At 40.2% G+C, this 25,815-nt stretch overlaps 1 long non-coding RNA gene across 1 annotated transcript in view; it reads right to left on the bottom strand.

Moving 5' to 3' along the window:
• Positions 1 to 22,548, bottom strand: part of LOC135106912 (uncharacterized) — an 84,684-nt gene extending 62,136 nt beyond the window's left edge. The window contains exons 1-2 of the long non-coding RNA XR_010271501.1: positions 22,331 to 22,548; positions 1,652 to 1,726 (exon numbers count right to left, since the gene is read on the bottom strand). This is a non-coding gene — a long non-coding RNA (uncharacterized LOC135106912). The remainder of the gene's footprint in view (positions 1 to 1,651; positions 1,727 to 22,330) is intronic.
• Between the last annotated feature and the right edge of the window lie 3,267 nt (positions 22,549 to 25,815).

The raw sequence follows: 25,815 nt of genomic DNA, 5'->3' as shown, positions 1-25,815 counted from the left end.
ATATATATATATATATATATATATATATATATATATATACTTTTTATATTAATATTCTTATTCCATTTTCATGATTTAATCATCTGTAATCTTAGAGGAAAACTTTTAATCGCAAAAAAAAAAAAAAAAGTATAGGTTCGTACCTTTGTTAAAAATGAAAAATTTCAAAATTTCACATTTTCATCTGATAACTGGGATATATTTCTTAATTAAAGAAGGAATATTGTAGATCTTGTATTACTGAAGGTACATTGTGTGCCTGTGTGTGTAAAAAAAAGTGATCACATTGCTCTACACAGAATAGAAAATATTATGCAAAATACAGAATTATATCGGGCAGTAAACATCTCTTATTCTAAAAAGTGCGTCCGCAACAAAATAAAAAATCAGAAAGTGAATCAGGTTCAGGTCACGAGCGTAGACAATTCTTTGAAAGCTGTCATCACTAACATAATAAAACTTTCTTAAATATTTCTGAATAATGACTAGCTTTTCGCATCATGTTCTCATTCACGTGCGGGAATTACAAAAACACATACTATCTACGTACACAGTTCAACAAAGTATAAGCTCAATACTCAATACATGTTCTCCGATCCTTGCACAACTTTTGTATTAGGTTTATGACAAGTGGCGTTCAACACCCTGCACAGCCTTGTCTGCCTGAGTGGCGTGACATTTGCTTCTCGCACTGCGACGCCTTAAATCAATCAACGAACCACTTGGTTCTCCTCCGTTACCCAGGAGAGCAAACCAATGGCCGACGGTCTTGGTGACTGTCTTGGTGACGCATCCACTGAACCACATTGACAAGTTCCGCGGACTATTGATAATGTAATGAAGCTGATTGGTCACGAAGACTGAAACTATTCCGACCGAAAATACAGGACGAGGATGCAGTCTTTGAAATGATTAAATGGACCAACAATACGTAATGAAGATCAAACTCATTATATATTAAAACAAAGTAAACAGGATGCGGTTGATTGAATTTAGTACACAGTTGTGAGAAAACTTTCCCTACGTGGCTGAGTTTCTGGGTAACAGTATTCGCTGTCACCGTATTAAAAGAAGTATAGAAGATAGGAAATTATTTTGGGATTGTATATTAAGGAAAAAGGTGGGGAAAGAAATACAAGCGGAGGAATGAGTACTTTATTCATGACTCTTTTTAGTTTCGTAGTACAAGAAGCTACTACAAAACTTGTGAGGAATAAAGCACTCATCCGTCAGCCGATGCTCCCTTCACCACCCACCTCCTACTCCCTTAATATACAGTGTCAATATGTTTTCCTAGCTTATATACTAATTTTCTTTTAATAGTGACGACGAATATTGTCAAGAAATTCAGCCACGCAAGAGAAGACTGGCGTTCTGTGTCCGCCTATAGAAATTATGACCATAATTCTGAAACACTTCTGCGCCGCACCTCCACTAAGTCAAAAGCCTGTAGTTGAAATTACATGGATTTAATTTGTTCTTTTTACGGTTCTAGTGACAGATTAAGAAGATCTCTCTATTGTGAACAGGATAAACACACGTGAGAAACCGACAAATCATCTCTTTGGCCTCTAGAAATAATCGTGGTGAGAGAGAGTAAAGCGTTTCAAAATACAGGCATTAGTCACACACGTTGGACACGGCTACTCACGTCCTCACATGTCATAGGGCGCCGCGCTGAACTCCATTCCAGCTGGAAAGACACACACGATGAATTAACGTCCGCCTGAAAAAAAAAAAAAAAAAAAAAGAAACGCAGTCAATAATCATCCTGTGTGAGAGAGAGAGAGAGAGAGAGAGAGAGAGAGAGAGAGAGAGAGAGAGAGAGAGAGAGAGAGAGAGAGAGAGAGAGAGAGAGAGAGAGAGAGAGAGCGCCTTTTGGCTCTGAAAATCACACAACTGTAACATGACATCTATATTTACTACGATTACTGTAAATACGCGCGCACACACACACACACACACACAGACAGACACAGACAGACAAACAAAGAGGAAACATGTCATGCTCTCCTTTCAAAACCGGTCTGGCATCTCACTTCACAATCCCGAAACCTTTAACATTTCCTCGTATTTTTTTTCTCCCCATTTTATCCCATTTCCAGTATTCCCAGTCCTCGCTCCTCCCACATCATGTTCATTGTGCATCAGCGAATCGACCAACAGCAGACACGGCCAAGCGACACGGCACGCGCATCCCACGTATGACTCACTTATAAATGTGATCACCGCCCGCCGATGGATGGGGAAACGTATCTAATTAAGTGCTATGTGTCATGTGGGCGTTGGAAAAGCTGTTCGATCTTGTCTGTGTTGTAATATAGTGAAAATACTGACACTGGAAATACTTACGGGGGCGGGGATGCAGTTATAAAGAGGATTAAAAAGAGTCTAATGAGGAGCTGTGCGTTATGCTGTTGGGAACCTGGTCGTCACCGGCTATGACCTTACTTGTGTTGTAATATGTGTGGAAATAATGGAGGAATGGAAGGTAAAAAGAAGGTTAAAAGAAGATGAACAATTAGTCTTACGAAGACCTATGAACTATGTGGATGTTGGAAAACTGTGACGACACCGGCTATGATCTCACCACCTGTACTTAATTTGAGTGAAAATATTTGGGAGAAGTAAAAATAGGGTTAACTGAAAAAAAGATCTTATGAAGATCTACGACTCGTGTGAGTATTAAAATGTGGTAAACTTGTAATATTAGGTGAAAATACTAGGGAAAAGTGAAAACATTCGGAAAAAAGGAAAACAAAAGTGTTAAAAGAAGAAAAATGAATCTAATGAAGAGTTAGGACTCGTGTGAATGTTAAAAACTGGTGAACACTTTGTGACCTTACTTTTGTGCTGTAATACGACGCGAAAGATGCTAAGAAGAAGAAAAAAGAATTACAAAGGAGGTCAACAGAAAATGTGATCTAATGAAGTATCGTGTGCCGTGTGGGTGTTAAAAAACTGGTCGACACTCGCCTTGATCTTCGTAAAGTGCGGACATATGATAAAGACAGGCAGTAAAAAAAAAAAAAAAAGTAAAAATAAACAAAAATAGACAAATAATAATAAAAAAAAATATAAATAAAATGACAAAATGGAAAGAATACAGCAACAGGAAAGAAAGAGGTAAGAGGATTTAATGAAGTGCCCTGTATTATACTGATGTAAGCTGATAAAAACTTACCCTGATCCTCATAGTGGGAATAAGATTATAGACAAGTAGAAAGAAAAAAAAAAGATCTAGTGAAGTAATAGGCGTTCTGTAAGTGTGACAAACTACTCAACATTCACTATGATCTTAGTGCGTAAAAGAGAGAGAAAAATCTTTCTATCGCGTAGAAGAGAGAAAAAAAAAAAAAAAATAAAAGGAAATAGACCTCACAAATTCGCTACACACACTTTCCTTCTCTTTTCTTCTCGTCTTCTCTGGCACTGACGCAGCCTGACAAATATGAATTTCCCGAAACTGATTAATTCTTCCTACACGCATTTTAGGAGCACAGTTAACGTCAGAAGTTTGATATGTCATACTTTTTCATTAAGAGCATCCGTATTTTGAAACGTTCAGGCGCCTTGACAACTTTTAGCTCTAGTGGAATAGGTGGCTTTAGGCGTTTCCATTAACAGTGATAATTTAAACATTTTTACATCATTAACAGAAAAAAAAAAAAAAAAAAAATCACGAAAACCCGACTCTGTGGTGGTTAAAAATAGCCCTTATGAAAACCTAAATACTGGCCTTGTATTAATGTTTCCCTTAATCTTTGTCCTCTGATTAGCGAACAGTCTAAGAAAACCTGGTAGACTGTAGAGAGACCAGAGGAATGAGGCTGAAGGGAGAAACAAAACACGATGGAAGTGTGTGGAAGGGTACGCGCTCTCTTAATTACCTCTGAAGTGTGGTGCTAAATGTGGCATAATGAATGATATGAAACCCCTTGCCTGATCACGTGTTGCGTCGGTAAGGTTGGTGTGCATGGCTTGACGTGATGCTGATATACCGATAGATTTCCAAGGTCATGATATACGGCAACTATCTCTAGTGTGCAGGGTTGCCAGCTGTTGCCCCTTAATCACCAAACGTGTCAAGTAATGTCGTCCATTGTGTCAGAATGTAGAGATATTTTGTCGGGATAGAGTAATGTACAGTATCTCCCAAAACTATTCTAAAAAAAATAATTTCGTATCACTTCAAACGTACATGACCGGGAAATTCATATATGAATGTACTCCATCATTGCTTACTCGTATGTAACACTAATACACAACATGCAGTATTAGGGTTGAACGAGTACAGTAAAGTGGTTGGCTCTTGCAGGGTGGTGCGCCGGTTCCCCGGGGCTGCCTCCACACGCGGGAATTCCTGGATCCAAGTGAAAAAGAAAAAGGAAAGAAAAAGTCTGTTTCCTCTCCTGATACATTTGTTTTCCGGGCTGAGAAGTGCCATTTTTCACGTCTTCCTTCGCCTGTGACGCTGAAAATAAACTACTTATCCTGATTGCAAAATTTTCTTCGATTCCTTGTGTACGAGTATCTGTATTCCCTGTTCACTTTTCTCATTTGCTTTCTTTCTGTAGTTGTCGTGGGATTTTACTGGAATGGAGTCTGATCTACATACTACAGTTACACGAGTTAGTAAGATAAGTTTTTCATTAAAGATGTTTGTAAAGTAAATTCATTCGTGTTCCTCCAATGGGAATTTTCTGATGCTCTCTTCCTCTTTGGTCTATCTCGGAGACGACACGATGTCTGCCAGCTCCAGGAACGAGTCTCCTTCCTCCCTCCTCGTGCCCATCCCAGAGTTGTCTCATGCATTATTACCTCATTTCATCATGACAGCTTTTGCACTAATGCAGGTAGCGCTCTTTATTTTGTGATAGACTCTCCAAGATGGAAAAAAAAAAAAAAAAACTCGAATCTCATATTTTCAGTTTATGTACTTAGATGTTTTCAATTTGTACCCTGTTCTCACAACCGGTCACGGACAGAGTATAGTAAAAGTTGCATGTTTTTCTTCTTCTCATACTAAAGGCACATTTCTCGCTCGTGTATGAGGTGCTAAGGTAGTGATACATGTAAGGGTTGAGTCAAGTTACGTACATGGTTACGGCGAGGTGCAACGGCTAACGTGCCTCACCATGGAAGCTAGAACCTCTGTTAAAATCCCGGGCGAGGCAGTCACGCAGCCCTAAGTTGCTTCCATCCCCCGCCTCCCCTGCTCGGAGAATGGAAGGGCGCCTGAGGGAAGGTTAAATCACGTAATCCGGTTATTACGAGACAAGAGGCTCTTATCCTTCAGGGACGCGAAGATCCAGAGGCGTCGAGTCAGGGCTCCTTGGCATGTGATCCCAGGCTCCTGTTTTTAAGAGTCTCGTGTAGCGACGACATATGAGGCATTTTTTGCATAGAAGAGTTTTTCATTTAATTTAGTACTGATGTGAAGCGCGAACAAGGTGTGGCCAGTGTTTATTGTACCACATGTGGATATGTTGCAATACAACGTTCTGCACTGACCAAAAATGAAATATCTACAAATTTTTATTGTTAACATTTTACTCAGTAATATTCAGAATGAAACAAGAAGGAATATTTTTGTTCGGCGAAAAAAAAATAAAGCTATGTTGGTGTTGTGTGTGTTTCTTTATCGCGCACCGATTGCACGCCAGCCAGGCAGTAACTTAGAATATCTTGTTTTACAGGACACAGTACTGAGATTTACCGAGCTTTACATCTCCCTTGCCGTAACTGCTGGATATTTCAACACACTTCCTGGCTTACAGTGTGTGTGTGTGTGTGTGTGTGTGTGTGTGTGTGTGTGTGTGTGCATTGTGACATTTAAAATTCTTTTTAAAATGTTTAGTTAAATCTTATTGGTGATGGCCATAATTTCTGCGTTTTTCACTTCGTTTTCTTTTCCTCATCATAATCAGCTTTGATGGACAGTGGAGCAGAAATAACAATGCTCTTCACTAAAAAAACATGAACTTTGATCTCAAAAGAGTTGTGTCAGTTAGGGTGCACATCACGTGGCCTCGTGCTTTTCAGGGACTGCCTGTTCCGGTATTAAAACCAACCTCCGAGTGCAAAGTTTCACAAAAGTTACTTTTGTGTTGTCCTTCGTCATAGCCAGTCTATCTACATCTGCTCTATAACAAGGAAACGCAAACAGCACAACAGAACCTAAACGTCATGTCGAACTGAAGCCATGTTTGGACACACTCGCCAGCCTTTCTATTATTCACGGTCCTAATGGTAAAGCCCTATGCTCTCGCTGTTTATTCTTACCCCTGACTGATGAAATTCCAGTCTGTAGGTTATAACTTACAAACTTAACCAACACTGGATGTTTCCTCTACTTCATTCAATCTCAACCATGAGTACATTTATATTCTACTGGCAGAAAAGTTCTATAACACGGGGTAAATACATCACACCAGGATATGTAGTGGTAATTCCGTAACATGCTGTAAATTTATATAAGAACAAGGCTAATCCCGTATTTCCTGTTGGTTGTACTGAGAAGCGGAGCATTCACGTGCCTCCTAGACAATGGCTTCCACTGCAGGAGGACGAGAAAGGAGCACCTTGTCTTCTTCCATTATCGACGCCACTACAAAATGTGCACGAGTGTGAAACGTAATTTAAATATAACAAAGAATATCCAGTTTCCAATATATCAGTCACCAGCACTTTGAATAAATGAACTGGTTCAGTCAGTGAATTAAGAGATTTTCCAACAATAATAGTCCTAGTATTATTTGGTTTGACCTTCGATATAAATAGACTACTTGAAGAGTATTTCATGTTGTGGTATAAGATGACATTAAGTTTATGATTCTTTTCAATAAGTTCGGTACATACTTTTGTTAAACTAATCTCTCTCTCTCTCTCTCTCTCTCTCTCTCTCTCTCTCTCTCTCTCTCTCTCTCTCTCTCTCTCTCATGGATATCAAAATTTTCCCGAATTTCTTTCTGCGCTGAATATCCCGTGACAGCTATGAACTTTGCTACTCTGCGGCTAAATTCATTATCATATTCAGCCAATGTCCACTGCCCCTTCCCTCTCTGCTCCCGTCTCCTCAGGGATAAGGTTCTCTCAATTTCCTGGCAGTTGTCTCCCTTCTTTCCACTATGAGGCAATTACGCTGACCTTTTCTTTCCATTCTGCTCCTTTCCCCGTCTCATTTAATTTAGTCTCACAGTTCTGCCGCGCTCAGGAGGGCATATCCACCTCGTGTCTATCTATTCCCTTGGTCTTTTGCCTGGTCTTTCCTTTCCGCTCTTTTCTATATTATTTTCTGGTGCAGTGTTCGGAGTGGCTGGCTATTTAAGTACTGTTATCTTGCCTTTCCAATTACTCTTGATCTATTGTTAGCTCGAGGAAGTTAATAAACAAATACATCTACTTGCCTATCATTTTTAACGATTTTTCTTCCGTTCTTAGTAGTTGTGTTAAGCTAAGAATAAAAAAATAAAAAAAAATTGTTATCCCGTTGCACCGAGGAAGAAAAATGACGCTACCTCTCCCACCGAGAAACTGCCATTCGATTCTGGGAAAAGTAGAGTTTTTTTTCCCATTCGAAGTCGGTGGATGCGTATTATCTTGTCACGGTGCTATAATTCAACAAGGACGTCATTCTCTACAGGAAGACTAGTATCTCTTCCCATTCTGTCTGATCTCGCGTACAAAACAGCAAGTATCTTCTCCCATCCTCTTCTTCATCTAGCGTACAGGAACACAGGTTATTCAATTATATGCTTTATCTCATGCACGGGAAGACAGGTATTGCGTCCCATTTTCTCCTTTAACTTATGGGTTTCAGTCTCTCCCAAGTAAAACCACACGCCCCGAGCAGCGGAAGAGATGAAGGACGCAGGAAATTGTGATATAGTTACACACTTCTACGTAAAAATAACAAAACGTCGCTGTGTGCAGTATGAAACATTCAATTGATTTTAGAGTTGTAACAGGGGCAATAAATATGACGTATATGGTTCAGCACTTACGCCAATGGGCTTATATGGCAGGCGCACCGATGTATAGGGATATGAAAACAGTTCATTGCTATTTTCAGGAACTGTGTAGCGTTTAAGCCAAAATAAACTTCACCTCCCATATGTAGCGCTGGCAGGAAAGGAGTATATTGTGAAGCGTGCGAACACAAAAACATTAAAATAAAAATTGTACGCTTCGGTAAAGTTATGGAGGTGAGCGTGGGCAGCGAAGAGCACGTGCTGTAATAAACCAACGATGGCTAGACTGGAGCACGGTGCGGAATTTAAAGATTACGGAAGATGAGATGAATGAATTGGGTCAGTGGTGTAGGTAAATGAGGGTTAGGCTTTTATACGTTGCTTTATCCCTAACAGCAAGTAATGATAAAAGCATCACCCGCCTCGTTTCTAGTCTCGAAATAGACTTGCCCCTCCCTGTGCCATGACGAAGACTGCATCTGCGCACGTCACTCAGCGGATTTTGTTGAGGTAACGACTAACACATTTTGAAGTAACTTTATATTATTTTCTCCAACGTTTCGATTCAGGAGAGCTGTTGAAAGTAAAGAGTCATTGCTGCATTCACTGCGTTTTGGAATAAGCGGTGGAGAAAATGAAACAAGAAGTAATAATGTATTTGTGTCTTTTAAACGTTTCGATTGAGGAGGAACTGCTGAAAATAAAGACCCACTGCTGCATCCTCAGTTTTCCTTACATCACTAAATACATTTCGCAACATTCAACCTTAATGTAAGAAAAGAAAGCAATTGAGTTCCTTTGAGTGTACTAACAAAAACTGACAGCATTTCAGTACAGTATTTCCCTAAAGTTTCAGTCGCAAATGCATATTGTGGTAAGGATGAGAAAAACTTTACCAAATGGCACTCGTCGCAGCACCACCCAATCAATTCGTTTTATATCACCATGACGGGCCAGGTGGTTCCTCGCTCCCTTGACCCCACATGGCACATAACGGGTCCCTTTACAGACGCCCCGCCACCTCTCCCCTCCCGGCGTGTGTGTCTGGATGAGCGGGGATGCTTTTAATGGATATCCCTGGCTGGAGTGCGTTAAAGGTTTTATCCATCAAGTCTGTCAGTTGATCTAAAGGCATTGCACCTCCAGTACTTAAAAAAAAAAAAAAAAAAAAGAAGGCGCGGGGGCGGGGACAGTGTTGAACAAAAGGGTGGAAAAATATAGGGTTTTATGGGGAATTTTCGACGCAGTGCCCCTCCAGTACTTCAAAGACTAGGCAGTACATAGCAAAAGGTTGGAAAAATACAGGGGTTTTTATGAGTATTCTCAGTGTAAATGGAGTACTTAAAAAAAGGGACAGTGTTGCATAAAAAAAAAAAACTGGAAAAATACAGGGTTTTATGAATATTTTCTGTGATGTGCAACTCGAATACTCTAAAGAGAAACAGTACAGTACAAAAATGATGGAAAAAAAAAAAAAAAAACATGGTTTCATGAGTATTCTGAGTGGTAAAGTTGGGGGGTGGGGGGGGTGTTTGCATGAATATGAAGCAGTGAAGTGTGGCAAGGTTATGAAGAGCCAGAAATGCCATGAGGGTGAGCTGTGTGAAATGAAAGCCTGTGGAGGGAACAGCTGATGTATATATAAGGGATCAGACAACTGCGTATGCGTGAATTTACTTTTGTCTGTTGTTTTCTTTGTACAATTTTTAAGTACGAGTTTATCTTGTAGAGAGAGAGAGAGAGAGAGAGAGAGAGAGAGAGAATTTCCACACAAGGTCACGTAACTTTGTTGTTCAGTTGTGTGTTGGGTGTGGGGGTATGTAGGAGGAGAAAAAAAAAAAAAAGTGAAACGACAGGTAAAGGGGAGAGGAAAAGTGTTTTAAGAAGGTGGAGGGAAGAAGAAGTAGGATGATGAGGAGGAGGAAGAGAAGAAAACCAGAAGAAACAAAACAATAACACCATCACCACCGTGAACAACAACGTGATGGAAGCAGCAGCAGCAGCAGCAGCAAGATGGAAGAAGAAAAAGAAGTAGAAGAGTACGTAGTGGTCACAATCCTCGTAAAGTCAGCGGTATTACTTTGGATTCTCCCAAGTGGCGACATCTCTCGGGAATGAAATTATACTTAGGGCCAAATTTATGGACTTGAATCTTAAGTACCTCCCTGGATGGTTTCAGCGGACCTTCCTTTCCCATTTTCCTTCCTAATCTTGGCTCTTCTTAGCGTGGTGCCCTAACTGGTTATTCAAAGACTGAGGAACCGTAGATGGAATGATAATTAATTGATTAACTGTAAGGGAAGAAAAGGAAAAAAAAATAAGAAATGGTGAAGAGTATAAAAAAGATGGAGGACGTGAAGGAAGAGGACGAGGACGAGTTAATATAATAGAACAAGTAGAAATATTGCAGTAATTAAGGAAACATATAATGCATTACAAAACAGTCTGATAGCTGGTACAGAACGCAAGGCATCACGTTAAACAAACAGAGAGAGAGAGAGAGAGAGAGAGAGAGAGAGAGAGAGAGAGAGAGAGAGAGAGAGAGAGAGAGAGAGAGAGAGAGAGAGAGAGAGAGAGAGAGAGAGAGAGAGAGAGAGAGATTTTACAGTCGTGTGGAATGTGTTTATGCATCACAGTGCAGGAAGAATAATGATGTGCATTTGCAGGAGTGTCTACGTGTGTGTGAGAGAGTGTGCGCGCGCACATCAGTCAAAAGAATACATGATTCCTCTTCCGTTTTCTTCTGATCGAATGCTGTCCATAGCATTCCTACAAGACTCTCCCTTTCCTTTCATTGATTCCTGGACGCACGGCAGAATCAGCGGCACGGGAAGGCTTGACGATGGAAGGGACGCGAGGAGATTTACGGGAAGGAGCAGCGAATCACCAAAAAGGATTTTGGTGATTCTTAAACCTTCTTCTTTGGTGTTCTTAAACAATTCAGTGTCCTACCGTTAGTTCGACAGGCTGCACTACAAATTTTCTGGAGGTTTTCAAGGATGTGTTCATGATTCCAAGAGTAGTTTAACAAGGATTCTGCATCATTAGTCGGGGAAAATTCATTAGAATCCAACCACGACTATATCTAACAAGCTGTAGTGCAAGTTTTTGGGAATTTTCAAGTGTGTTTTCATGATTCCAGGGATAGAGTAGCAAGGATCCTGCATCATTAATAGGGGAAAATTATATCAATCCTACCACGACTATATTCAATAGGCAGTAGTACATGTTTTGGGAATTTTCAAGCGTTTTTTCATGATTCCAGGGATAGTGCAAAGAGGATTTTGCGTCATTACTACAGAAAAAAATCTAAATCCTTATTTCTGCAGCCTTTGCAAAGAGTCTAAGATTCTATTGTGTTTCAGAATACAGTTTCCTCACACCCAGTCACGTAAGCAGACACGCATAAAAAGGTTTCTGCCCTTTTGGTTGAAGAAATAGACGCACAATCTGCATGAAAAAAAAAAAATCAATACATTAATTCACACCTTGAGAGATAAAATTGACAAAAAGATAGAAAATATGAAATTCCAGGAAAAAAATACGTTGAAGGAAAAGCCGGGAAGAAAACATTAGATATAAAAACTGAAAATAATAAGAAAAGCAAGACGCCGCCAAAAATATGAAGAAAAGAAAAACAAAAGAAAAGAAAAAAAAAGAGAAGAAAAGAGAGAATGCCAACAAGAAAGAGTAAAACTTGCATTTCTTGTTGTCTGTCTTGAGGAGGCAAGCCAGGTTACCTTTCTGTATCTTCCTGCAGTGCTGCCATGCTGAGAAAATTATATATTTTAGGTCCACGCAAGCCACTCGAGAAGGAGAGAGAGAGAGAGAGAGAGAGAGAGAGAGAGAGAGAGAGAGAGAGAGAGAGAGAGAGAGAGAGAGAGAGAGAGAGAGAGAGAGAGAGAGAGAGAGAGGGGCTGAAGAGAAAGGTGAAGTTTTCCGAAAAAAAAGAAAGGCAACACTTTATTCCTGAAAATGTTGAAGGAACACATCTCAGAATCGTAAAAAAAGAAAAAAAACAAGCAATGATATTTAAGAAAACGCAACAGTCTTCTACTAACTTTATAATCTTTTTCTTTTACACCTTGTTTTAACTTCACTTTGAGACGCATCACGTTCTCCTCTCGATTTTCATTTCAACACAATCAGCGACACCTTTCCCTCCCTCCCTCCTTCCCTCCCTCCCTACTTATCCATTCCTGAGCCAGCAGCGTCACATCATTTCCCTCAAGGCGCCGTGTGTGCGTAGTGCGTCTGTCCGTGAGATGCTGAGACGGCTGAAGGGTTGAGGCAAAGCATGATAATTCACCTGGAAGTGCCTGTATAGCTAGGATTCCATTTGGGACGATACGCTTTAGGTAGTGAGGATGATACTGAGAACACACTGAGATCCCTTTACCATCTGTGTGTGTGTGTGTGTGTGTGTGTGTGTGTTTGGTATCTAATGGTTTCTCGTCCTATCTCTTCGCTGCGTCTTTGTTTACGACTCCCTTTGCAGATTCACTTAGGAAATGAGGAGCCTAGTGTGTAAATACAACCAGAAATCGATGCCTAGTCTGGTCTGGTCTGGTCTGGTCTTCTCCTCTCCTTCCCTCCTGCCCCTCACGCCCAAGTGCCCCGGACCAGTGAACCATATTGAACTGATGGCCTCGTAAATAACGTTAATATTTTCCGAATCATGTGCTCTTCGATATATTTAAAAGGATCATCTATATATTGGCCACCTGTGTGTGTGTGTGTGTGTGTGTGTGTGTGTGTGTGTGTGTGTGTGTGTGTGTGTGTGTGTGTGTGTGTGTGTGTGTGTGTGTGTGTGTGTGTGTGTGTTGTCTGGCGAGAGTTGAGGGGGTTAAATATATTCCCACACACCTGTCGCCTTTTAAATTATCGTGAGAAGGGAAATGGGATCTGTTGAATAATTTGCAATGACATTCACTCCATAGGTGAAAGACTCAGGAAGTTCAGCCGTCCGTACCAGGCTCAGCTTTCACTGTTTTCGTATTAATGAAGTAGAAATGTGACGCCACTTTTGCCTAACTCAGACGAAAAGTACTGAAAGTAATGATTATCTGACAGGAGAAAAGTCCAAAAGTTGAGGAAAAGACCAGGGTTCCGTACTTGCCTTAACTTTTTCATTGTCTCTCTGCAAAGTCGAAATGAAAGTCTCATACCGCAGGCTACACTTAATTAGACTGGAAAAAAAAAGAAAGAAAATAAATAGTGTAGAGGAAAATTTGAAACACGAGTCTGGTGGTTTTGTAATTCTTAATTATTCTAAATGATGAAAAATACATAATACCTAAGACTGCATTATTATTTAATTTAGTAGGTCTTGCTCAATTGCTCAATACTCAATGCTACTCCTCTTTACATAAGCAATACGAGAACAGCCTTAAAGTCCCTTCTCGCCTCAGATGACACTGGATACACGTACAAAGATTACTTAACAGCCAAGTCTGTAGTATCATTACTGTATTTTATGTAGTAGGTCTTGCATCAGTACTCAAACAAATTTAATACTAGAGTCTCTTGAGCAAATCGAGAGGAGTCTTAACGTTTCTTCTCACGTTAGGTGACACTGGGTACACGTGCAGGGGACAGATGGCGCCACTGAGACTAAACTGGATGACATTTGGCGGGTCAGGAAAAGGGTAGAGCTAGTCGACGTGGCCTTCTCAAGTACAATGCGTGTCCGGAATCATAGTTGCGTATTCCTCTCCTAAAGTTCCTGTAACCACTGAAGAGATAGATTAATTCGAACTGATATTTTCCTGGTTGCGTTGGCAGATCGGAATGTCTTCTTCTCCCATAAAGAAAGTTAACGTCGCTAAGGAGTAAAACTTCAGTCTACCATGAAATTCTGTTCTTCTCTTACAGTAGGTTATTATATTCAACATAATGTTTCATTGTGTCACTAATGTTTACAGTGTGAAGATGCAGTATAACGTTCGTCATCGTTGTAAGGCATACTGAATGACCATCAGTGGGCAAACTAGTATCTACTAGTAGATACTAGTAGATACCATATCTACTAGTAGCCTGAAATTTAGACAGAAAAGAAGGGAAGGGACATACGGGAAAATATCTACAGATTCAACGGATTCACCAATTAGGCGAGTTTATTTCTGTGCATTTTTTGTTTATCTGTCTCCCTCTCCCTCCTACACGTTGCAGATTCGAGCTATTTACTCTCAATATATACTACATAAAACAAAATTAAGAATTAAATGCAACATCTGAACTGAACTTGCACTAAGCACGCTGATCACTCACTACAGACACACAAAAGCACGGCATGTTGCCAGGTGTCCTCGCCCAGTGTACCTTTCTAAAATATTTGCGTTACTACAAAACTGATGAAGAACATACTGGTATCATATTTTCTTTTAGTATTAACAATAATGTCGACATGGTTTGAGAGAGAGAGAGAGAGAGAGAGAGAGAGAGAGAGAGAGAGAGAGAGAGAGAGAGAGAGAGAGAGAGAGAGAGAGAGAGAGAGAGAGAGAGAGAGAGAGAGAGAGAGAGAGTTTTTGAGTGACTCCAAGTATATTTACATAACTGAGTTTGCCAGGCATCTAAAATTCGGTATAAAAATACATGTTTTCGTTCCAGTCCGTTTTATCTAAAAAACGTTTAACATTTACAAAAGTGAACATAATTAAATATCGTTATCCATCTGTTTACATGCTCCCTGATAACTCCACAAAAACTGATCTGACAATTTAAAATTTTCTAATATCCGTTTTATATTTTTACATCGTTTAATTTATGTTATATCGGATATTCTTAAAAAAAAAAAGTGTCCCACTATTCCACAGTTTATTTCTGGGAACTTTATTTTATATATTTTTTTAATTTAATATTTTTTTTTACTTCAACTCGTAGCGTAGAAATAAAAAAAAAGCCGACATTTTCAAACTGTTTTACTTATTTTTACATTTCTATATAGTTTTTATTACGACGAATGTTCTTAAAAATTGCAAATGTCCCATCATTCTGAAGTCTACTTATAGGAAAAGTAATGACACTTGTATTTTTGAGAGAAATTCAACATGCAATAGCGTTATTCTTCGTTACAGTAAACATTCTTAAAAAAAAAAAAAAAAAAAACTCAATATGTCCTACTAAAGTCCATTCAAAGGAACGATAATGGTATTTATCGGAATTTATCTTCAGAGCATTCCAACACTCACCGAGGAAAGGCTTGTTCACCGAGTCTGTGGAAGTCTGTCCCCGCCCCAGCATGTGGCCGCGCGCCGCCACTCAGGCATGACAAAACTCTCGAGGCCGGGAGGGAGGCGAGGGGAGATCAGACGCGCTAAATGTTTTACAAAATAGACATGTGCAGCACGTGTGAGTATGTCTTCAGAGGTAACGTGCAGCGCGAATCGCGAGGCGCACGAGACAGTAACACGTGTCGAACATGAGATGTGGTGACTGTGAACTGCACAAGTGGACGTGTCTTTCATATCGTGGCATATCGGTTGAAAATGAACCGGCAAAATATTTCATCGGATGCGAAAGAGGATAATTTTCGTATTTTTGATATATTAACATTGTACTTAGCCATCCCTTAGAGAAAGGCTTGTTGGAATATATATTTTTTCTTTTTATGTAAGAAGGGGACTGGCCAAGGGCTATAGATTGAAGAAGAAGAAGAAGAAGAAGGAGAAGGAAGAGAAAAGCCCACCGAGGTGCCAGTTTCTAAAGAAAAGAATTTGTGTTAAACGTGACATATGAAGATTTTCTACTGAGTTGTTATTGCTCATGTTGTTTTTCGGACTTTATCAATGAAAGCCGGTATTCATTCTGCCTGTCTGGAGCAGAGATTCTGTTGTGATTCATAAAAGAAGAGAGATAATGAAAGCATCGCCTGGAATACAATACACTGTCGTCGCCTTTACTTACAGTAGTGAGTATTAGTTTGATCTTCTTCCATCCAGAGCAACACTTGTGCATATGCTTGTAAAGATATAACTGAAACTGCATAGTCAATAATATTACGCTTCATGGCAGGCAATTTGCATAACCAAAGCCAATTAGGAAAGACAACCATGGAAAATATACCTCACTCTTTGACACCACTGATCACCTCTTTGCTGTATATAGTTAGCGCAAAAGCGTTTAAAGCTCACTAGAAATATAACAAAACAAGAAAGTGGACATTACTGGTAACCTGCCTGTCGGGTTTTCAAGAGTCTTTCTCCTGTTATCAAATGTAGAAATCCTGTTAATATATCACTAGAACCATGAAAACAAAAAACCCATGAAATTTCAACTGGAGTGTTTTGAATGTAATGAAAGTGCAGCGCAGAAGTGTTTCAGAATACGGGGGTGACTCACGAAGCAGAGAACGTGTTTGAAAGTTGGCGCGGTGCAGGTGTGGTTCGCGTTCCCTATCACTAGACTCCCTAATAGGTGTTTTCGCATTTTAATTGGTCAGTTACGTAGTTTTATCTTCTTTTAAGCTGATATTTTGCTGGTCTTCCACAGGCGCGCCCCCTCGCTGGGTTATAAAGGCTGTTGGTCCGGCGCGGGAAGAAGGGATGAGTTGGGGGTGTTGGTGGTGTTGCTGGGGGCGTGTTTGTGTGTTGGTGCATCAAACATGATGTATGGGGGAAAGCCTGGCGGGCGGAGGCGGGGGTTGGATATCCTGCAATAAGAGTGCAGCGCTAATTTTTTGATATAAATCCTATTTTACTTTTATCTGGCTGACGGTCGTTTAACATATATAACACTGTTGTCGTCTTTAAATGTGGACGTATTGGGTTTCTTTTTCTCTCATTCCTTTAAACACACGGTAATACAATGTTGACTTGTTACATTCTTACAAATGAACATAAATAATCAATAAGATCGTCAGAAAGGAATGTGATGTAAAAGTTTCATTGATATTTCCCTCAGTCGCAGTAAAACGTGTAAATATATCGTTGAATTTTTTTTTTATGGATGCTTGTAACGAATGTAACGAATGAACGAATGTATAATTAATAAGAACACAAGAAGAGATTGTGAAGCAACAGTTTGATTGCTTTTACTCTCAGCCACAGTAAAACTTTTTTTTTTAAGATTTTTGTAAGCATGTTTGTAACGATGAATCAATATGTACAGCAGAATGATCATGCGTAATCTGAAAGACCATATTAAAATGTGAAGTAACAGTTTGATGCATTGCCCCTCTGTGAATTTACTATTGATTTGAGTAAGGATGTAAAGATGCAACAAGTGATCATATACAGTCAATAACAAACAACACAGACCAGATAATAAACTGACATACCCTGGGAATCAAGTGAGGATGTATCAATTATTTCATCATTTTTTCCTCTGTGTGTGTTGCATGTAATTTGATAACTCGAATTTCTGCTAACATCCGCAATTTTCGACGGGCAATATTTTCTGTCGGCAGTTCACGGCGGTAACAATTACACGCAAAACAGGCGGGAAATATGATGCCACGTTTTCAATACTTGGGCAACAATGGCAAACAGGCAGCCGTGCGGTGATTCCCAATAAAGTGATACCCCGGCCAGCGAGGGAGGAGACGAACTGCAACCATTATTTTTGTGAACCCCACTAAATATGTGTAGTACCTTAAAATTCAAATGATTTTTAGAACGATCAACTATACACACATTTTTATGAACACCAATGAACATATACAGTACCTTAAATATACAAATGCTTTTCATCACATTTTTCTCTACATAAAAGTCCGTAGCTGTTATGTAAACGCGTCATCGAATATACGCATGGTCATGAAGAAATCTATTCGGTACTTGCAGACAGGTGAATGTTTTAAGGGCCATAAATCCTGCCAGTTTAAATTTGTAATTTTTCTAAGGACTGGTCTCATTGTAGCTGTTGTTTTAGGAATTCTATTTGTCCCAGGTTTTCTTAAAATTCCTATCAATATATCCGCTTTTATGCAAGAGACGAACTTTGATATCTAAAAAAAAAAAAAAAAAAAACGTGAGTAAAAAAAAAAAAAAAAAAAAATCGATTTTTTTAACTTAATTTAACACGACTGGGTTAGCGCATGGTAAAATAAAGAGATGCTCATCCTGAAGTAGTCTGTTGATCATCAATGAAACCGCTCTTAAACTCATATGCACTGCAATGAATACGCATTTACCGACTTCCTACACCACCACCACCAGATACCTACACATAAAAAAAAAAAAAAAAAAAAAATTGCTTTCACTTATAGTAAATAATTCATAAACCTAGAAAAACCAGAGGACTTGTGTATCATTTGGTACACAGAACAAAAAGGAAAGCTAATTTTTTCCTCCCTCCCCCCCTCCGCCGTCTCTCTTACTTTCAATAGATGAAGTAAACAAGCCAAAGTACCTCTGTGTCACTTGGTACACGAAACAAAAGGGAAATATTGTTTTTTTCCTTCCTCTCTCTCTCTCTCTCTCTCTCTCTCTCTCTCTCTCTCCAACCCCCACCCCAACACACACAGCAAAATGTCCGGCCGCCTCAGTGTCATTATCTCGTGAATATTAATGGCTGATGCGCTAATGAATCCCACGCACCTCTGTTGGCGAAGGATCTATCTTCCCTAAACGTCCTTTTATGGCGGCGGGCGTCATGAAGGATGCCGGGGCGTGCTGGGCATGACGCAACGCTGGGAGCCGGAATTGTGCTAATTTGTCTGCTGGATAGCCTTTTAGTTTCACCTAGCACCCCCAAGGCTCTCTGGCACTCTGGCTTGACGGTATGAGAGTTGTGGAAAGGGTAGCGTGGGAGGAAGTGACTAGGTTTTTGGTAATTCACGTTTTTTTTATATATAAATCTAGTGGTGATGTAAGTTTATTTAGAGTGAGGGAGACGTAGAAGGTTGAGAGTATGGGAAAGGTTTGTGTAGGGAGGCAGACTAGATTTTTTGAGTATTCAAGTAATAGTTTTGTTTTACATCATCTGGAGGTGTTGTAAGTGTACTCTGAAAGGGAGGGAGAGAGGGAGGGAGAGAAGGAAAGGCTTCATGGTATGAAAACTAGGGAAAGGTTTACGTTGGGAGGAGGTGACCGGGTTTCCTGAGTGATAAGTGCAAAGTCCTTTGTATCGTGAGAGAGAGAGAGAGAGAGAGAGAGAGAGAGAGAGAGAGAGAGAGAGAGAGAGAGAGAGAGAGAGAGAGAGAGAGAGAGAGAGAGAGAGAGAGAGAGAGAGAGAGAGAGAGAGACTCGTGGGTGGGGATACTACGCAGTATATTCACACACACACACACACACACACACACACACACACACTGATTGTGCGAGGTTTCCGACAGTTTTGACATTAATGACTATGACGATGATGATGGTAGTAATAATAATAATAATAATAATAATAATAATAATAATAATTATAATAAACGAACATTGTCTTCTTTGTCTCTTTTCCTGTCTGTGTGTGTCTCTCCTTCCTTCCTTCCTCTTTGTGTGTACGGGCGTAAGAGAGAGAGAGAGAGAGAGAGAGAGAGAGAGAGAGAGAGAGAGAGAGAGAGAGAGAGAGAGAGAGAGAGAGAGAGAGAGATAAGTAAAAAATACACCATGATATATAAAACACCATTAACCTCTCTCTCTCTCTCTCTCTCTCTCTCTCTCTCTCTCTCTCTCTCTCTCTCTCTCTCTCTCTCTCTCTCTCTCTCTCTCTCTCTCTCTCTCTCACTACACCAGCTGACACACAAACCTTCCTTTGGGAACTTAAGCAGAATAAAAATACGAGAAACCTTACTTTAGATGGGAGGAGGAGAATAGACCGCATGAGGTATCAGACAACTCAGGAAAGGAAGCCAACAAGAAACAACTGATACAAAAGGTTACTGATGGTGGTTACTTGAAAGACCTAGAAGAATGTTAAGGTAGAGTGGTACTGAGTACTCTAATTGGCTTAGAATATGTTAATTGCTTGATATTACATTTACTTGTGGCTAGTATTCACAATTTATCCTTTTTCTTTATTTTAAGTGTATAAAAGGTTGATCAAGGAACATATAGACTTAGAAAAAAGGAAAAGATGGTGATAGATAATTATAGATAGACAGACAGATAGAAAGAAAGATTAAAAAACAAACAATATGATTGGTCAGTGCAGCGAGGCCAGTGACCTTCCGCTGTTACTTCCGCTGACCTCACCACCTAGAGGGTTCAGGAGGAGCAGGGGAGAAGGAGCGGGAGGGGGATATGTTAAGTCTTAGATGGGTATGATTAGTACGATTCCCTCCCCCCACTCTCTCTCTCTCTCTCTCTCTCTCTCTCTCTCTCTCTCTCTCTCTCTCTCTCTCGAGCAGAGTGGCGCAGACGAGCAAAGTGGCGCTCACGAGCAGAGTGGCGCAGTGGAAGCGTGCTGGGCCCATAACCCAGAGGTCCGTAGATCGAAACTACGCTCTGCTACGTGAAATATTTTAAAAGGATACAGGGGATGAGGAGTATTCCTTACGAGGCGAGATTGAAGCTGTTAGATTTACATTCTTTAGAGAGACGTAGGTTAAGAGGGGACCTGATAGAAGTCTTTAAGTGGTATAAGGGTTATAACAAGGGGGATGCAAGCAAAATTCTTAGGATCAGCAACCAGGATGGAACAAGAAATAACGGGTTCAAGCTTGAAAAATTTAGGTTTAGGAAAGAGATAAGAAGAAATTGGTTCTCAAATAGAGTGGTAGATGAGTGGAACGGACTCAGTAATCATGTTGTTAGTGCTAGGACATTGGGGAGCTTTAAAATAACATTAGACTGGTTTATGGATGGGTTAGCGAGAGTGGAGTTTATTGCAGATGGGGCTCTTTGTAAAGGAGAGGCCCAGGGTGTTCAATAGAAAATCAGAATGTTGAATGATACTGTGAGGAAGAGAGGGAGAGTATTTTATCTGACGGGCGGCGACAAGCAGGCACGTGAAGATATGGAGTTCTTGATGCAATGACAGCAAATATTGGAAATAGGTGGGTATGTTTCGTACAGGGACTGCCACGTGTAAGCCTGGTGGCTTCTTGCAGCTTCTCTTATTTCTTAAGTTCTTATCTCTCTCTCTCTCTCTCTCTCTGCTTCGTTATGATGAAGTTTGTTTTGTACGGAACTGCTTCTTCTCTTGATAAATTAATAAATATCACGTGTCAGCACAAGCTCCTCTAACAATCGAACAGCAATCCCTCCCCAACCGTCCAGCCGCCAAAAAAAAAAAACAATAACTAGCCGTCACAACGATCGCCGCACACCCGTGCAATAACACACGCATGACCTGTTGCTGAAGTTGTCATTTCCAGAGATAAGATGCAAACACTTGCTGGTGCACACACACACACACACACACACACAATGTGCAATCTTGCATGCACGCAGACACGTTCACTTCCAAGATGGACACACAGTAACGGCTGATACACACACACACACACACACACCTTCAGGGTCATAACTTACTAGTATTATGCAATCTATATACATTATTTTGCATACAATATTTTACACGTTGTAATCTGCATCTATACTGCCTTGTGGATGACCAGATCGTGATTGCTTTTACTGCCTCCAATAAATTCAAGGTAGTGAATATTTGATACAACAAGATTTGACGCTCGCAACGAATCTGATCCTTCTTGGTACGAACTGAGGTTGGCTGACCCTAAAAACTACAAAGGATCGCTGACTATCGGGATGAATACTAGTACTTGTATATATAAATCCGCATTTGAAGACAATGTTTCGTTTCATCGAAATTACAGTCAACGCAAACCTAATCTTTCTTTCTCAATGTTTCCAGCTCAATTGTAGTTAACAGTCCTGCCAACCTTTTCAGTTTCATTTACGCCCATCCCTTCCTCAGACAACTACAGTAACAATAAACTCTATTAGCCCTCTCAACTCCGCTGCCATACTACTTCCGCCTCGCCATATAAAGGTCAGGCATGTCACTCCCCACTTCTCCTCTCACTCCTGCGCTGAACAAGAGATATAATTACTTCTTGACGTCGCAGTTAAAAAAGAGGGTATGATATTATGGAAGTAACCTTAGCTTATTAATTTCTAGATGGTTGTTTGTTTCTGGCCAAAAATATGGTGATTTTTCCACTCGTGATCTATACATTGAAGGAATCAGTGAAGTTAATAAACCGAATCTAAACTTAACCTGATTTACGACACTATGATGGAAATGCTAATGCTACTTTAATATTATCCAAAAAGTGAATTTACTTTCGTACTAGCGCTTTTTCGTTACAACTATTTTTAAAGGCCTCAGAGATGATCAACCTGAATGTCAAGTGTTTCACCTGTTAATAATAGACATTTGACATTTTTCAGTGTCACCAGAGAAGTGTTTCATAATATCGTAAAACAACATACAGATTCCTAGGACAGCGTGAAGGCAACACTCACAGGATGGCGGTTTGGCCAGCGGGGAGAAGAGGACCCAACACACGTTCTTCTTTATAATTTCTCATTTCTGCCTTCCCTTCCTCTTCACTCCTCGCTCTCACTGATACACGGACACTCATGCTTTATCCTCGTCCGAGTTGGTATTCGAGATGAGAAAGAATTATACAAGACACGAAGGAAAGCACGGACACGGCACGGCTCCAGCTACCTCGGGGACGTGTGGGGAGCGAGTGCGAGACTCAGAATCATGAGTTGAGGGAGTCGAGAGGTTTCATCTCAAAAGATGTTCTGACTAATTAGGAGACACAACATTATTGTGTCGTTGTATTTAACAGGCACTGCTTTTGAATGTAAAGAATATCAGTGTGCATGTTCTTAAGACTATTTACGAGTGCTGTAATTTCAATAATAATAGTAATGTTTGTCCTTTACAGCTTGTGGTGGTGATGGTGGTGGTGGTAAGCTAGCTCACAGATGCAAGCCCACATATTTTGCCTTCCCTAGTGTGAAGCTTCATAATTTTTCTAAACTAATCTTAATTAAGTCATGAAATTCCCACTTTTTAAAATACACGAGGAGTGAATGATGTAAGTAAATACGCTCTCATCACTCTTAAGCTTAAATCACTGAGTGTTCGTACGTACTTCATAAAGATCTCTCTAATTAAGTGTCTGACGAGAGAGCAATGGAGTGGTATTGAAATATAATTAGTACAAGTAAAAGATGTATTATTCTTTGTTTAAACTGAGAATTGGTTGGAAATGAATGAGTTTAATAATGATATCTGTAATACGCTCTGACAGGATGAACACTACAGGATGAACACTTAAGTGTCTAACAACTTAAACATTCTATAGTGAAAGTTTTCAAGGATGTTTTTCGTGATTCTAGGGATAGTTTGATTATTCTTCATCATCACTGGGATAAACACTTGTGAGAACCCGACTGATAATTTCTGTAGCAATTGAAAACAGTTTTTGAGAGTGCAAAGCGTTTCAGAATACTCAAAGGGGTGTATTCAGAGGTAATCCTGCTCGATAGGAAGGCGCCAGAACAGATATCATCGTTGCTTTAGCTTTAGCATTAGAAGTATCAGCAGTGCACATACGTACGCTGTGTTATTTATTGGGGCGATGAAATGTTCAGCTTCAATGGATGAATATGAGAAGCATCCTGAACTGTGGAATTCCAATATGGCGTGTAATACGATAATACTACTCACCATAATTATTTTTTTCAGTAAATTTTTATTAAGGTTTCCGGTTCATTTCACTCAACGGAACTTTAAATAAAATATCCTTATATCCTTATCAGCCTGTATGAATCCATCGCTAGATAAAGATCTCTTCCTCCTCCTCCAGTAATCCTTGTCAATTGTTCATCTATTCCAGTCAACAAAGAGAGTGGTCACCTTTTAATAACATGACCTATTTCATTATGCCTGCACCATGACGGAGCAGACAAAATGGGGATGCAGATCCGTCTATCACACACACACACACACACACACACACACACACACACAGAGCTACCACTGAGAGGAAAGATGGTCGGTACACGCAATAGGAGTGGAGGTAGTGAAGCGAGCTGTTCTTGATCCCAATACATTTAATTAACATTTCAGTGCGGAGTGTGAAGAGTGTGAAGCCATTTCAAATATGGTGAGAATGTTTCACGCACGGGCGGGCAGGCAGGGCAGGGATGCACAAGGTCAGCAGCTGGTCGGCGGGAAATGATTCTGAATGAGGCTGAGAGCATATAAAGTCCCTGAAGGTGATGTAGCGAGAGTGGAGTTTATTGTAGATGGGGCTCTTTGTAAAGGAGAGGCCCAGGGTGTTCAATAGAAAATCAGAATGTTGAATGATACTGTGAGGAAGAGAGGGAGAGTATTTTGTCTGACGGGCGGCAACGAGTAAGCACGTGAAGATATTGAGTTCTTGATGCAATGACAGCAAACTCATCTTATCTTATCTCATCTTATCAGCAAAACATATTAGTAAAGTTCCTGGATAGTTACTGACGTGTAGCACAGCACATATTTGTTTCTTGCCGACAGTCTTGTGAACTTCGCATGGAACTTTATCGTGTGTCTGTGCTGACGCATTGCGTCAGCACAGACACACAACTGCGTCGGTCAAAGATTTCCAGCAACACTACAATCCACAAGACGCAAACTTAGCAAGGTTTCTTATACCACGTCCTCATACGCGCCTCCAAGTACATGTTTAAAAATTGTTTCTTCCTTCTGCCAAACGTTCTCAATGATTCTAATCCATCTTTCAACAAGGGATACAACACACCAACTTTTTCGTGCTGAAACAGTACATGATGTTCCGACACGAAAGAAAATAATCATACTCTCATACATCAAACACGAGGCATGTCCCTACGTGACTCGCATAATCGATAACTCCTCACTCAGTCAAACAAGGCAGACACTCCCGCCGTGTGGTGAGCGCGACGTGGCCGGAAAGACTCAGGGAGGTGCCAATGACAACGGGTCCTGGCGGCGCGTCGGACAGGTGAGACAGAGGCTGAGATTTACGAGGGCCATAAATTGAGTTCAGTCGCCGTTGGATATCACCAGTAACTCCGAGACAGACATTCAGTAGACCAACAAACATGTAGTGTCGTTTGGAGCGCCACTGTCCAGCCAGGAACATGTCTCTTCATCTTTACTACCTTCAAAGATCTCTCGTGTCTCACTGTAACCTGTGACTGTCTATCAAAGAGCGTTCCATCTCCTGACAGTGCAGGAGTGTTTGGCAACCGTGAGTCGACGATGAATCTGACTCACTGAAATTTTAATGCCGGACTGATTAATTGACTCATCGAACAACCAGTCACTGCAACGACTTAATAACCAACACACACACACACACACACACACACACACAGTATTATTATTAGTATACAGCATGTACTGTAGATAATAACAATCCTCATTACACATTAATTTTATGTAAATACTTATTCCCAATGTGATCCTCTAAATACATTAATTCCAGCATATAGATAATTATGGGACTGAGTTCGCAAATGAATAGTTCGCTAAAAATATTAGCTTTCCATCTAGATTTGTCACAATATGTCATTGCTTTAAAAATTATTGATTTACAATTTACGTTGTTATAATGTTATCATAAAAGCAGTTATTGGTACGCGTTTCTTGGACATGTCGTAACCCAGGAAACACCAAGAAGAGGTGATATACGAAATAAAAAAGGAAGAGTATGCAACACAGAAGCGCGACAAACACATCCCACGTCCCGACAAGAGTATTATGTAGTTCATCTGTACAAAAGCAATGAAAAATATTCTATAAAATTCAAAATTTAAATCTTCTCATGTCGAATCTCCCATGTCTACAAACGAGTTAAGAATGGAGACCAAGCATACATTTTTTCGTATCCCTTGCATCTCAATCTTCTCCATGAAGTGCATCAAATATATTTTTGGATATGACACTACTACGGTTAATCTAA

Source organism: Scylla paramamosain, chromosome 14, assembly GCF_035594125.1.
Source record: "Scylla paramamosain isolate STU-SP2022 chromosome 14, ASM3559412v1, whole genome shotgun sequence".
NCBI lineage: Eukaryota > Metazoa > Arthropoda > Malacostraca > Decapoda > Portunidae > Scylla > Scylla paramamosain.
This window is presented reverse-complemented; position numbering and strand designations above follow the sequence as displayed.